A 15,148-nucleotide genomic window follows, 5' to 3' on the forward strand; every position below is an offset into this window, starting at 1 on the left:
AAAAAGTCGCTGATTACAAATAAACTTTTTAGGAAGATTTTTTGTATCTGTATCCTTATAATATAATGTTTATATTAATCAAGGGGACTGAACGCGTTACCTTGCTGATCTCTTCTTATTTCCAAATGAATTGTGATCCTTCAAAGAAGTTAGATAAGTAAATTTTCTTTCCATAAACAATCCAAACATTTTTGGTTGGGTTCCATTAGTGTATCATCCAGCAATTAAAGAAACAGCAGACATGGCTTCATTCGCCTCATTTTTAAACTTATACCTCGAATTTGACATACACGGTCATCTCAGCAACAAAATCCATAACAAACGAAACGATTTTAATTTTGAAATTATCAATTTCCCCTCGACGTAGTAGCAATATACTAACTACACCTGCATATAGGATATACATTTCCCAACTTATTCGATATTCAAGAGCTTGCAGCTACTAGCTAGACTGTATACTTGGATAGTCCATATTTGATTTTATCTTTTTGGTGTTGCTCGGTACTTATACATCCTGGTAATGTGTTGTGGTTATATTTTATATTCCGGTCGTTCATTTTTGCTAATGTGCTTTGTCTATATGACAATTCTATTTTCACTTAATTGTTTTTATACTGATAGAGATTATAAACAATGTTGACTGCTGTACCCATATTTTTGACATTTTTATCCATTTTGTCTGTTAGTTTTGTTCACACATTGTTGTCAATATAATTGAACTTTATTCGACTTTCATGCACGTGAGAAGTTTAGCTGGCTATAAAACTAAAGTTCTGTCCGTTTTGAATTATCATTTTGATATTTTACATTTTATCAATATAGTAAGTTTTGTAAGAACACATTCTAGCATCCGAACAAATTATTAAATACAAATGACATATGATACCACATTAGTGAAAGTTGCAAGTAAAAATGTTCTTGTTCAATATTTAAGTTTTTTTTTGTCATTTTGTCAGCATTACGGATAACGTAAACTCATGATACTGGCAGTTTTTACAAGCAATATTACATAACTAGCTGATTTTCATTACACATTCAGATATTTATTTATCTTTGTTTGAAAGTATTTGAGCGTGTGAGAACAGTGGTTAAGCATCGATGTAACCAGCATTTGAATTATTTGATACACTATAAGATTATAAGGGGAGTCGGAAAGTGATTACCGATATTCCATTCGTGTTATCGCTAGTTTCAATAGCAGTAAGTTTATGAAACATCATTTGCTTTTGGCTAAAAAGACCATCAACTTTACATACATTTGTTTGGTGATATGTATTTTTAAAAATCTAACTGTTTGAAATACCTTGGTATTTCCCCGTACTCTAAATATAGGCTTGGTCACTAAACATAACAAATCGTTGGCAAGGCATTCATTAATCGAAAGTCAATGGACAGCACCAACTATGACTTAAAAAATAATAAATCCAAACACACATTACAATGGATACTTATGATTCAAATACCAGGAAAATCGAAGGTTAACACTGACGATCTATCTACTTGAACCCTTCATATTCTCGTTGTTATATGTTAATGTTTTACTTCTACCTGCATGTAAAGTAACCGGTTTTTGTATCAAACTCAGTATTAATTTGCAATTTTCAGATAGAAAGACGTGACACAGATTTAGAGGATATTTGTACTGAATGCCATAGAAACTGAAAATGTCCAATGAAAATATCAAAACACATACGATAGCAAATAGTACACGGACTGAAGTGGACGGTAAAACATATGAAAACATTTCAACCGTAAATACAAGTGGGGAAATGACCAATGGGCTACCCGAAAGAAGGAAATCGTTGGACCACACGAAAGATGCACTGGTGAGACCGAAAAGAAAAACTTCCTTGGACCATACATGGGAACCTCAGAGTCAAGTAGACATTGATGTGCGCATGTGTAAGGCATTATGTAAAAACGAGGAAAACAAATTCATGAATATGGATAGGATGTTTGATAGACAAAAACACGAAGCTATAAAGTCACAAGATTTTGCTATGTCAAAATACCATAAGAAATTGGAACGATATAAAAAGGCCAAAAGTTAAAAGGAAATACATCGTTTGAATATGTTTCAACCAAACAAAACTTATTACCTGTTGATTTGTTATTTTATTTCCTTATTGATATTCAAATGATATTATATCATGAAATTGTTATTACATAAAGATATGTCAACTCCCACTTGGATTGGGTAAAGTTTAATCAACTCATGAATATTCAGTCATTACTGTATGGTCCTCAATGATGGGAAAAGTCAGCTTAAGATAGTTGATCTAAATGTTCAGCATGTTTGTTTCAAATGTTATCCAATACATTAAATTTAAGGATATTAGTATATATTATTCAATAAAATAAATTGTTTTAAAAGGATAAATACAATTGTAAAAGTGTCTCTGAAAGTAAGAAATACATGTAGACCAAATATATGAATAAAGAAAAAAGTAAAATCACAAAATACTGAACTCCGAGGAAAAATGAAAATTCAGGTCCCTTATCAAATGACTAAGCGAATGGAGTACAACTGTCATGGGCGTTGCATTATCATTTTTATTATAACATGTCCATTGTGTTGTAAGTTTTTCTTAGTTTATAGAGTTTTGAATGTACCCTTGTATCTTCCGCATCTTTGCTAAATATGATCCCGTTCCCTTTTCACGAATGTGACCTCCCAAATTAGACTTTTTTCCTTTCATTTGTGACATTTTTACTTATTATGTCTGTTTGTTTTGTTCACGCATCATAATCAATATTATTAAATTTGATACGACTGTCGTACAAGTGTGAGGTTTAGCGCTATAAAACCAGGTTCAATCCACCATTTTCTACTTTTGAAAATGCTTGTACCAAGTCAGGAATATGACAGATGTTGTCCATTCGTTTGATGAGTTTTGTCATTTGATTTTGCCAGTTCAAGTGCATATAGCGTTCACTCTGAGATCATTTATTCTTAATACATATATTTTGTTTTCTGTTACATGGGTGGGGTGTGTGTTGTTCATTCTGCAGTTTTTAACATGATATTTTCTTTTATCACAATATTGAACATTTCTGTAACTTATATTTCACTAGTAAACAAGTTTTGACATGAAACGTTTAGGAGTAGGTTCAGTAAGATCATTGTTATTAGGCCCAACATATAACAGGTTTGCAAAAGTGTTAAAATTTAAACTTTAAACTATTTATTGCAAAGTAGAATACTTCTGTTACATAAAGATGTGCCGTTTTTGACAATGCAACGCCCATGTATCAGGTACTATCATCATTAAGTCATGCTTAAATACTGAGATCTTCACAATTTGAGTAATTTTTAGACGGTTTCCGTCTTAAATGGATGTGGCCGTAGTTCAGTTCATTCTTAATATTTAAATGTAAATTGTATCTTATGATAATACATAACATATATCAAGGTTGAGGATGAACACGGATGCGGACACATTCATTTTTGACAAAACACATCTGAAAAGTGGCATATTTGATAGATTTTTAATATTTAAGCTTGAATTTGAGCGTCTTCAACGACTAAATCATTTCAAATCTTTCACAAAAATTAATTGAATTTACTAAAGTAGACACTTAAGTGTTTAAAAAGTGTTCAAAATCTTTCTCCAGATGAAACTGAAATTTGGGGTCAAAATCAGCCCTTACCGGACCTACTCCTTTGATTTGAACAACTCTAAAACGACTAAAACATTAATTATTAAGACATGTTAAGTCTTTCAGCCAACTTTTAGATTTGTCCACCAATGGAGTTAATTTAGTATTCTTCGGACAAATCGCTTGCAGTCAATTAAGATTTGTTCAGTCTATGTTCAGACTGTTCAGTCTATGTTCATACTGTTCAGTCTATGTTCAGTCTATGTTCAGTCTATGTTCAGTCGTGGTAATTTCTCTGTACACATCAACATCACACAGAAGATCCGAGTGGACACTGGACAGTACTGAAATAGCTGAAAGCAAATTGTCTGAACAGTAGATCGATCTCAAAAATTAACAAAATATCTTTATAGTTTGATATGCAGGTTTTTTTCAATTGATTCTAAGATCAAAATGACCGTTTAAGACTAAAGTGTATTTACAAGTGTTTTGAAATATCGCAGCAAAACTGCCAAAGATATTTGGGCAAATTGTCGAAAAAATTATCAGTTGATGTTAATGTGATCTTCTTCTATTTATATAAATTCAACAGCACGAGTAGGTTTCCTTGGTCTTAGCAAAAACTTTATTTTGAAAATAAAATGATGCAGTGTTATTAATAGCCATAGAGGGCAATGAGTTGGTTTGATTTTTTCATGTTCTTATTGTCTTTGAATATTGTTCGTGTTGAACCTAAATATGCGTCACTGTTTACAATGCATAATAACGTTTGTAGATTTCTCAAGCTTTAGGAGGATCAAATATGTGACCATATGACAATAAAACAGATTTCAGAACAGTCTGATGCCAATCTTAATATGAACATATTTTATTCAAATTATTCAGAAAGTAATTAAAAATTAATTAATACATACATCTTCTTAAATACAGAGCAACATGACAAATACATTTGTACAACTATAATTTGAATTATAAGGGAAAGAACTCAAATCATAAAAAACAAAATAGTATTACACAACCGATATTCAACAATAATGAGTTTTAAAAATAGATGCATTAAAAAGTATTACAAATCAAAACGAATTCAAAGACATTTTTAAAAAGGGGCAAATCCATTAAATAAAGGCAGCAGTAGTATACCGCTGTTCAAACTCATAAATTCATGGACAAAAAACAAAATCGGGGTAACAAACTAAAACTGAGGGAAACGCATTAAATATAAGAGGAGAACAACGACACAACACTACAATGTAACACACACAGAAACTGACCAAGCATCAGACAAAATCCCACTTAAAACTGACGAAATAAAACGCTATCACATAACGGACCTAGTGAAAAACAAATGCTTTATTCGAAACTTGGTCCAGGCATTTTCCGTTGAAAACTAGTGGGTTTAATCTGGTTATATAGCTAGCTGAACATTCAACTTGTATGACATTTGTTTATAGTTCCGTAATATTGACAAAAATAAGTAAGCAACCAAAACAGACATGTGAGGTTAATGTAACAATACATAGGATCTAGTTGCTAAAACAATGTAAACAACATGTTATAAATGTCATGCGTCCGAAGCACACAGCATAAACATACCACACAACTAACTAAACATGTCATGTGATATGGCGAAAAATTATTTCTGATATATTATTAGATAATAAATAAAATAAAAAAATGGTAATAACTCATTGTAGGTTGCACTTTGTAAATAAAGCTGTTTCTCAAATCACGCCTCTTTTGGGAAGAATATTCATAGAAAATTAATTTTGTTTACATACTAGTTCCCAGTTGTTTTGACCTTTGAAAAAAATAGTAGTGCATATATATCAATTCTATGATGACTTTTATTCAAAACTTCATAGTAAAAGTGGTACAGTTTTAGCCGTAAAAGGAGTTCCTATGGGAAATTGCATTGTCAATATTTACAGACATTCAACCTAAAGATATTAGGTATAAGGTGATAAATACATATACTGAGTGTATTTAATTATATAACCACTTGTGGAAGGTCGCTTTGGTATCTAACGTTTCTTCTTTACAATAATACCGATTTTGAAAGAACATAAAATAAAAACTGTACAGAACATGGTTGCTCTTGTTGACAAGACGTATTGCTTTGATATATTTATATGTATTTCGTTTTCGCTTTATATATATTGATTATATGACAATCAGATAAAAAATAAAATAAAAAAATACCGGATACCTAGGAAAATTCAAAACAGAAAGTCCATAGTCAAAAGGCAAAATCAAAAGCTCAAACACATCAAAAGAATTGATAACAACTGTCATATTCTTCAATTGATACAGACATTTTTTTTGTAGAAAATGTTGGGTTAAACCTGGTTTTATAGCTAGCTAAATCTTTCACTTGTATGACAGTCACATATAATTGCATTGTATTGACAACGATGTGTGAACAATACAAACACACATATTAGGTAACAAAGTTACAATGTCAAAAATATGGATACAACAGTCAACAATGTGTTATGATCATAATCACTATGAAAACAAACAAACAAATATACCAACAAAGAAAAAGGCATACATTTTTGTATATACAAAATAAAAGAAAATTGGCAAATACGAGAGACACAAATACAAAATAATACCATAGCACTATTTGTAGAAAACATGGTTTATAGCTAGCCAAACATCTCTACTGTACACTTTAACCAGTTTCACCAAATGGTGTTAATTAATCTCAAGCCTTATTTGCATTGTACGATTATCTTTGCTACTTTTTTCGTTCTACTTATCTAGAGTGTAAGTTCTTAAACAGCAGTTTGCTTAAAGGTAAGACACCATATTAACTGAATATCGGTCATTGTTCTATATGTTTAAATAAAGAGATGTGTAAAACAACTATCTTCCGCAGACTAAAGAACGAGTATGTTAACAATTTTGTGGCACTGTTCGGCCAACAATTAACAAAAGTTATATCGTATACTAAGCTTGCTAAAAAAAACAAATATGACAAAATATTGAACAATTCAAAATAGAACATAATTGTCCAGATTGATTCATGCTAATACACACAACAAACGAAAAAAAACAGGGAATATTGCAACAAACAACAAGCACAGTAGTTCATGCCCCTGACCAGAGACAGGCCCATAAAAAATGTTTGTGAACAATCAAACCTCCCATTTCCTAGGAAAGTGGTGAATCAACACAGCATTATAAATATTCACAAAGCGATATGTTTAATTTGATTAGGCATTTTTTGTCCGCTAAAATATTCTTGAACTCGTTTTGAATATTGACTTATCTCCCTTTTGCCAAGTAAAACGAGAATACATCTTGTATATATATATAAAAGAGCCATACTAAAGGCTTAAAGATTGTTAGTTAATTGATTACATAACTTTCTGTTTCCGTTGACTCCCATGCGTGCTTTTGGTGTTTATTTATATATGCAAATGACGAATTTCTTGTTTTGTATGCGTGCGATTGCAATTTTCAGGATCAGTACTAAGAAAGTGCAAATGATTTGTATTCTCTTGGTGCAAATAATTGTAAGTAATACTATAATTAACCATGGTGCAACAAATGCAGCAATCAATATCAAAGTACATGATCGGAAAGTCCGTTGTCAAAAGACAAAACAAAAGATCAAACACATCAAAAGAATTAACTGTCATAATCTTCACTTGTTACAGGCAATTTCTTTTGTAGAAAATGGTGGGTTAAACCTGGTTTTAGAGCTAGCTTAATCTCTCACTTGTATGACAGTCACATAAAATTGTATCGTATTGACAGCGTTGTGTGAACAATACAAACACACATATTAGGTAACAATGTCAAAAATGTGGATACAACAGTCAATAATGTGTTATGATCCTAATCACTATTAAACAAACAAATATACCAACAAACTAAAAAAAAAGGCATACATACAAAAAATATTGGCAAATACGAAAGACACAAATACAAAAAATAATATAGCACAGTTTGAAAATGTAGAAAATGATGAATTAAACCTAGTTTTATAGCTAGCCAAACCTCTCTATTGTACAATTCAACCAGTTTCAGCAAAACGGTGTTATTAATTATTCTCAAGCTATATTTGCATCGTACGATTATCTTTGCTTCTTTTATCGTTCTCCTTTTTTAAAGTGTAAGTTATTAAACAGCAGTTTGCTTAAAGATGAAGACACCATATTAACTTCCTATCGGTCATTGTATTATTCTGTCGTTCAGTTGTTATCTACTGACTTCTACGAAACACCTTATTGATTTAAACAATGTATTCATTTTTATTGCAGTTTCTCATACGAATACATAGATTAATTATACAAACAAGATTGAATGTTTTATGTTTTTCGTTGTGTACTCGTCTTGTGCAAGGAAAGCACATAATAACGTAAACGTCAACAGTGACGAAAAGCTTCATTAGTATACCTAAATTAATGCCGGGTTTGTATTTATATTTATGTTAAAAAGTAAAATCACATAAAACTGAACTCCAAGGGGAATTCAAATTGGAAAGTCCTAATCAAATGGCAACATCAAATAATAAAACACATCAAACGAATGGACAACAACTGTCATATACCTGACTTGGCACAGGCATTTTAAGAGATATGTAAGACAACTATTTTCCAGAGAAAATGACGAGTATGTTAAGATATTTATAGCACTGTTCGGCCTTCAAACATTAACAAAAGACATATCGTATAGTTAACTTGTTAAAACGAAACCAAATATGACAAAATATTTAACAATTCATAATAGAATATAATTGTCCAGATTGATTCATGCTTAAACACACAACAAACAAACAAAAACTAGGAATATTGCAACTTACAACAAACACTGTTAAACATATTCTTGACTCGAGACAGGCTCATACAAAATGTTTGTGAATACTGAACCCTCCAATTTCCGGGGGAATATATTAGAATAAATAATAAACATTCAAAGACATAAGATAAATTTTTATTAGGCAATTTTTGTCCGCTAAAAATATGCTTGAACTCGTTTGAATATTGACTTATCTCCCTTTTGCCAAGTAAAACGAGAATACATCTTGAATATAAAGGGGTAAATTCAGTAAATAAATATACGTCATCAGGGACCGCCCATTGAGGGGAGAGCTTTCTGTATAACACTGAAGTTATATGCTCTTCTGATTGGCAGATAATGTTTGTAATAAATATTTTTTGGTAGATGGATCAAAACTAGAGTTGAAAAAAAAAAAATATATGCTGAATGTACTAATTTTTTCCCCTTCAGGGTTGAAAAGTAATGGGGGTCAGTATAGGAATTCAGTGCGAATCTTCATTGTTTGTAAACAAGGCCATGTGAATGCCCAAAAATGCCGCATGACCCTATGTTTTTATTGTTGCAAAAGATAGGGCTACATTTGTACTTTCATGAATGATATATGAAAGATTTTAATTTCTAAAGGTAAATCAGGTATAAATTTATTTCCACACATAGATTAGCATTAAAGTCAATGGGAGATTTTTTACTGAATATACCCCTATAAAAAGAAGATAGCCATACTAAAGCCGTACAGAATGTTAGTAAATCGATTACATAACTTTCTGTTTCAGTTGACTCCCATGCGTGCTTTTGGTGTTTATTTATATATGCACATGACGAATTTCTTGTTTTGTATGCGTGCGATTGCAATTTTCAGGATCAGTACTAAGAAAGTGCAAATGATTTGTTCTCTCTTGGTGCAAATAATTGTAAACATAAATAATAATTAAACTAACCATGGTGTAACAAATGCAGAAATCGATGTAAAGTACATGATCTGAATTTTCACTTTTCAAATGTGTCAAAACATTCCTAGAATCAACATCATGGAAATTCAAATTCCAGTTTACATTTAGTATCAATAGAAAGTAAATAAAGGCAACAGTAGTATACCGCTGTTCAAACTCATAAATCCATGGACAAAAAACAAAATCGGGGTAACAAACTAAAACTGAGGGAAACGCATTAAATATAAGAGGAGAACAACGAAACAACACTACAATGTAACACACACAGAAACGGACCAAGCAACAGACAAAATTCCACGAGAATAACAAATATAACATCAAAACTAAATACATGAATTTGGGATAGACAAGTACCGTGACACGTCTTATCGCAATGTGAATTTACACTCAAAAATAAGAGAAAACAAACGACGCAACGTTAAAATGTAACACACACAGAAACGAACTATAATATAACAATGGCCATATTCCTGACTTGATACAGGACATTTTTAAAGAAAAAAATGGCGGGTTGAACCTGGTTTTGTGGCATGCCAAACCTCCCCTTTTATAGCCATGTGAAATATAACATTAAGATGACAACTCAACACCACAGGACTACAATATAAATAAATTGGAGAATACAATTGACAAAGAAACACACGAACAAGCCAACAAAAGGCAACAAGTTGAAAAATTTTAAAATACGCCAGAAGTGCATTTTATCCACACAAGATCTACTAGTGAATAGTTTTGTTCTGATTTATGTTTTGCCCATGATTTTAGTTAAAAAAAACATGGTAAAATATGATATTACAATTTTGCCTAACATAAGTAAATGTATCGTATTATCTTCAATATACAGAATCAATCATAGTAAAGCAACAGCTAGATAAATTCCTTGTTTACAAAATATTTTTTTAGTATTGAAACATCTTTTAATAATAATTAAAAAAAAAAGTATTTATAGCAATTTGACTAAGCATGATAAAAAATAAACTTTCAGAAAAAATATACGAACGAGAGAAAGAAAAGTTATGAGACAAGTATAATACTGAAAAGACGTACAGTACAGACAAAAACGTTAATTTGACGAGACAGACAGTCGAATTGACAGACAGACAAACATACAAAAACAAAGGAAACATACAATACCTTTCAACTTTTTCGGTAGGGAAAAAAAACCGACAAAATTAGAGGAAAAATATTTTGAATACTTTTCTTTGGTTACATCTTCTGACATCAGACTCGGACTTCTCTTGAACTGAATTTCATAATACTCATCAGAAGTTGATATTGTAAGCAATTCTGTTATAAAAGTTTGAAATTTTTAGGTTAAGATATTATCCATGCGGCCATGTTGACAAAGGATAAGATTCACCGATACAGAAACATAATTAATTTTCTGAAAAAGAGGTCCAAATATTTTCCAATCACTGTTTGCATTCTCCCTAGTAGGGGTCAGTGTATCTTGTTTTTATCGTATTGAATATTTTGACAGTAACTTTATATATATTCTGTGCTATACCAGCTGTCAAAAAGGCATTCAATAATGTAGTCGTCTGCCACAAATACAAAATTTTTCAATCCTGGTATCTATGATGGGTTTGTTTACAAGCACTGGGTCGATGCCACTGCTGATGGAGTGTTTATTCCCCTAGGGTAAGACCAACCTAGAAGTCAGCTCTTCTGTGTTGAAATAAATTATCCTAATTACAAATTAATTGTTTACAATGTCTGACGATAACTAAGATGACAAAGTCTAGTATGATCATTCCAGTCTACTGAAGATAATATCATACATGAAACAAGACTTAATTCAAAACTGTAACTTTACATCACAAGGTTCCTATCATGTATGTCTAAAATTATACTAGAAGCTTTGATAGTTTTCTTTTATATCTGGATTAAGAAAATGTTCGTTACATATATTTCTGTTCTGCTATCAGTTTTGTTTTACAATATTTTAAGCGGTAATACGCAGTTTTAGAATGTTGAAATTTCTTTAGACATTTTCATAGTATTAGTATCTATTTTAACTCAGATAAAATGTCCACGAACCCAATGATGTGAAATTACTTAAATTGAAAAACAAATTATATATCCTTTTAGAGACATTATTTCTCAAAATGCAGTTATTTTGGTGCATTAATATGTAATGTTATTATTACCACTGGGTAAATATCTTTGGTTGTGAACTGATGGATTTCGAGGGTAGCAACAATCCAAGTACTTTCGGGTATCGTCTTTAGAAATAATGAATTTGCAGTGATAAGACTCTACTTTTGGTCCAAGTAAGATAATAAGATTATATCATCTATATGAGGTGCATATTATATTTTATAGATTGTTTTGGCCTCGAACATGATTTAAAAGAGTTATTTTGTTGAAATTCAAATCTAAGGATAGAATTTTTATATTTCATATATGTCTGTACGAACAAAAATATTGCTTTACTCTGTCGTCGCGCCAGTTCTCGATTTGTTTGAGGTTCATGCAATTCCTTCAGTTTTTTTTTTAATTTCAATTATAAAATCAACGTAAATTTACAATATTTTAACATCAACAAACCATTGCTGCATCTTATTTGCATAAAATAAAACAAAAAAAATGTGTACATTTATTCTTCTTTTAAAATTTATGACTGAATAGGATTTTTGTTATAATTCTGAAAATAGTTTCTGTTTTTAACGATTATAATTTGTTCAACAATGAATAATTTTTCACCATGAAACTCATATTAAAAATCAAATCCAGACATTATTGGTTTTCTTTTCTAATATAAGTTTTTATCATTGCTTTTGATCAAAATCTGTTTTTAAAAAAAATTACCAATCAATTAAGTATTATATTTTAAATAACATCATATAGTTTAGACAGTTGTATAAGAAAAGAAATAAATTCGTTGTCTGATGAACACAACCATGTATTTTTTTGAAAGAACTTACATTGCCTTGGCATTAGTCTTAAAGTTATATTAACAGAAATTGAATACTATATCTAAATATAAAAAATGCATTATCTGAATGAACATAATATTATCAAGTGGAATGCTCTCCATTGAAACAGAGGATAATTTTATGACTATTTTCCAAGAATTTAGATTATCCCTGTATTTGATTCATGTAATATAATTAACGTTTTGCAGTTAGTTCTATAAATACACGAAGCACCATGAAGTCATAACAAACCACACGGAAACTATGTTTTTATTACATTTAATGAAAATGTCAATCAAGCAGAAGCTGGCAGATGGAATAAGAATTTTCCTCTCCTAATTATAACTCCTTATTTTAATTTGAACTCGATCAACTTCAGTTTCGATTCACGAACTTGTGATCTGTATAAACAGTTTATGTTTTTCTGAACTTGTAAGAGAAATTTGATAAGAAAATTTTGTTTACTCTGCAGTTAGATTTGTTATGAAAGGCTACTGAATTTGACATTTTCTTTATTAAAAGCAGAAATCCATTTAAGATCCGTTTTCTTGACACTTGTAATACAAGAAGTGATTCATTCATAAAATAATAGGGAAATCAAGCAAGTAAATTGATAAATTGATGTAATTGTATTTTAGATTGGTGACAACACCCAATATTATCAAATTATAAATAGCGTTTTAGAATTGTCATTTCACAAAATAACAAATATCTTTCTGTATCAATATTACAAAGCATGGTAAGGATTCCGTTTTAATACGAGCTTTTATAATGGAAATGAATAAAAATAATTTTGATCATTAATAACAGCTTTTGTTAGATTACTGTGCAACCAATTTAGTCTGTATTTTGCAGATATTACACAGAATTTCTGAGTTAAATGCACAGATATGAGCTTGATCGAACTCTAACACTTTTGGATTCGAACATCAATGATGAGTGTTTTGTAGACGAAACGCACGTCTGGCGTAAATTCAAAATTTAATCCTGGTATCTATGATGAGTTTTTTTGCATAAAATTAAGCTTTGAAAAATCTCATTTCGCCTCTATTTAGGAGTGACTGTTTGCGCCGTGTTTCACGCCTTACTGTGTCTTATTTGACGACCAGTAATAAAAAGTAAAATCACAAAAAAACTGGACTCCAAGGAAAATTCAAAAAGGAAAGTCCCAAATCAAATGGCAAAATCAAAAGTTCAAACACATCAAACGAATGGATACAAACCTGTTTTTTGAGTATTGTAAGGTGCTTGTCAAACTTTTGTCCTTTTATAATCCTTCGATTTATTATGTAACGTTAAATTTGTAACATAATATTACAAAATGGTTTAATGAAGGAGATTCCAATCGTGTAAACTTTTAATAAAAGAGAAAATATGAAATAACGTAAAACATGTCTCTCTACACATGACGACATTCTCTTTATGTCGAATACAGACAACAATGAAAGCTTAACAACCCTGGTCCCGTCCAAGACATGCAATCTTATAACTAATCAATTTACGCCTTAATATGCAAGATTTATTAACTGTGCAAACCGGGAATAACAATACACTTAAGCCATAAAATGTCATCATAAACGGATCCAAAAGTTTTCTAGAAAATGACTGACGCAGCATTGAAAAATTGATTGTTGTATGACATCAATAGTGAAATTTCACAGATTCCAAAATGATATATACTGTGCCTGACTTCATGGTTACATACATTATATGTTACAAAGAGAACAACGAAAGATATCTATCGAGAAAGAAGGTAATAGTCATATATTTAGCAGAACGCAAAGTGACTTCAATGTAAAAGACAATTTAAATATAAATGTTGGCATATAAGATGTAAACAACATATTTTCCTTTGATCAATTGACTTACTTCAATGAGTACAAAACTTTGACTGCGGAAAAATCTTTTTTAGTAAGGCTGTTGTCCATGTCTACATACTAATATTATTTCAAAACCAGGCAATATTGAAGACCCATTGGTGACATTGTTTGTATTTTGCTGTTTGGTCGGTTTGGTGTCTCTATGACACATTCCTCATTTCCAATCTCAATTTTATTTTAGCATCTGAACAGTATTCTTAAGCCTTAATGCCACAAACGACTTAAACAAATATCTAGGATTAAAGTCTAAAATATAAATACTGCTTTCTTATAGTATAGTAATTAAAGCATTTTTTCCAACGTTATGTTAAAATGTTGCGTTGCATATGTCATATTCATAAGGTATCACCTTTTAAATCTATAAACAATGTCTCGGACGTTTTTTGTTGGTTTTTTCTTATGTAAGCAGCCTGTACAAATGAGTAAATAGTCTATAATAAGCTTTTGAAATACCATTACAATTTGATTTTTGATTTCAATTAAGCCTGTAACTACTAGTATTCAAATCCATTTTTTAAGGAATAAATAAATGACGTATGTTGGGTTTTACGTATTTCAATTGTAAAATTAATATCTGTTCTGTGAATGGGGAACATGTCTTTAATTGTTGAGTTACTTTGCAACTAATTTACGAAATGACATATAGGAGCTGACAGTTGCTAAAGGATAAAACATGTTTGCTTTGACGTTTCGACTACATTAACTACACCTTTGACACGAAATTTTTGCGTATATGCATGTTGATTCCACGTTATTTGGATTATACATAGATTATAACCTAACGAGACATGTTTTCTATATCAAGTGCATCCTGCAGTTGTTACCGATCAGAATATTGACAAAGTATTTACTTAATTACAATAACAGTTAAGAATAACTTCATAATTGGTAAGCCAACTGTTTTATTTAGTGCGAAAATCTCTAGCTTCAGTCACCGTGGTGGCAACTATGATTGGCAAGTTGTGTTCGGGTTTATTTAGCTGTAAAAAATTGCTTATATTATTACCAG

This window comes from Mytilus edulis, chromosome 4 (genome assembly GCF_963676685.1).
Source record: "Mytilus edulis chromosome 4, xbMytEdul2.2, whole genome shotgun sequence".
NCBI classification, from domain to species: Eukaryota; Metazoa; Mollusca; class Bivalvia; order Mytilida; family Mytilidae; genus Mytilus; species Mytilus edulis.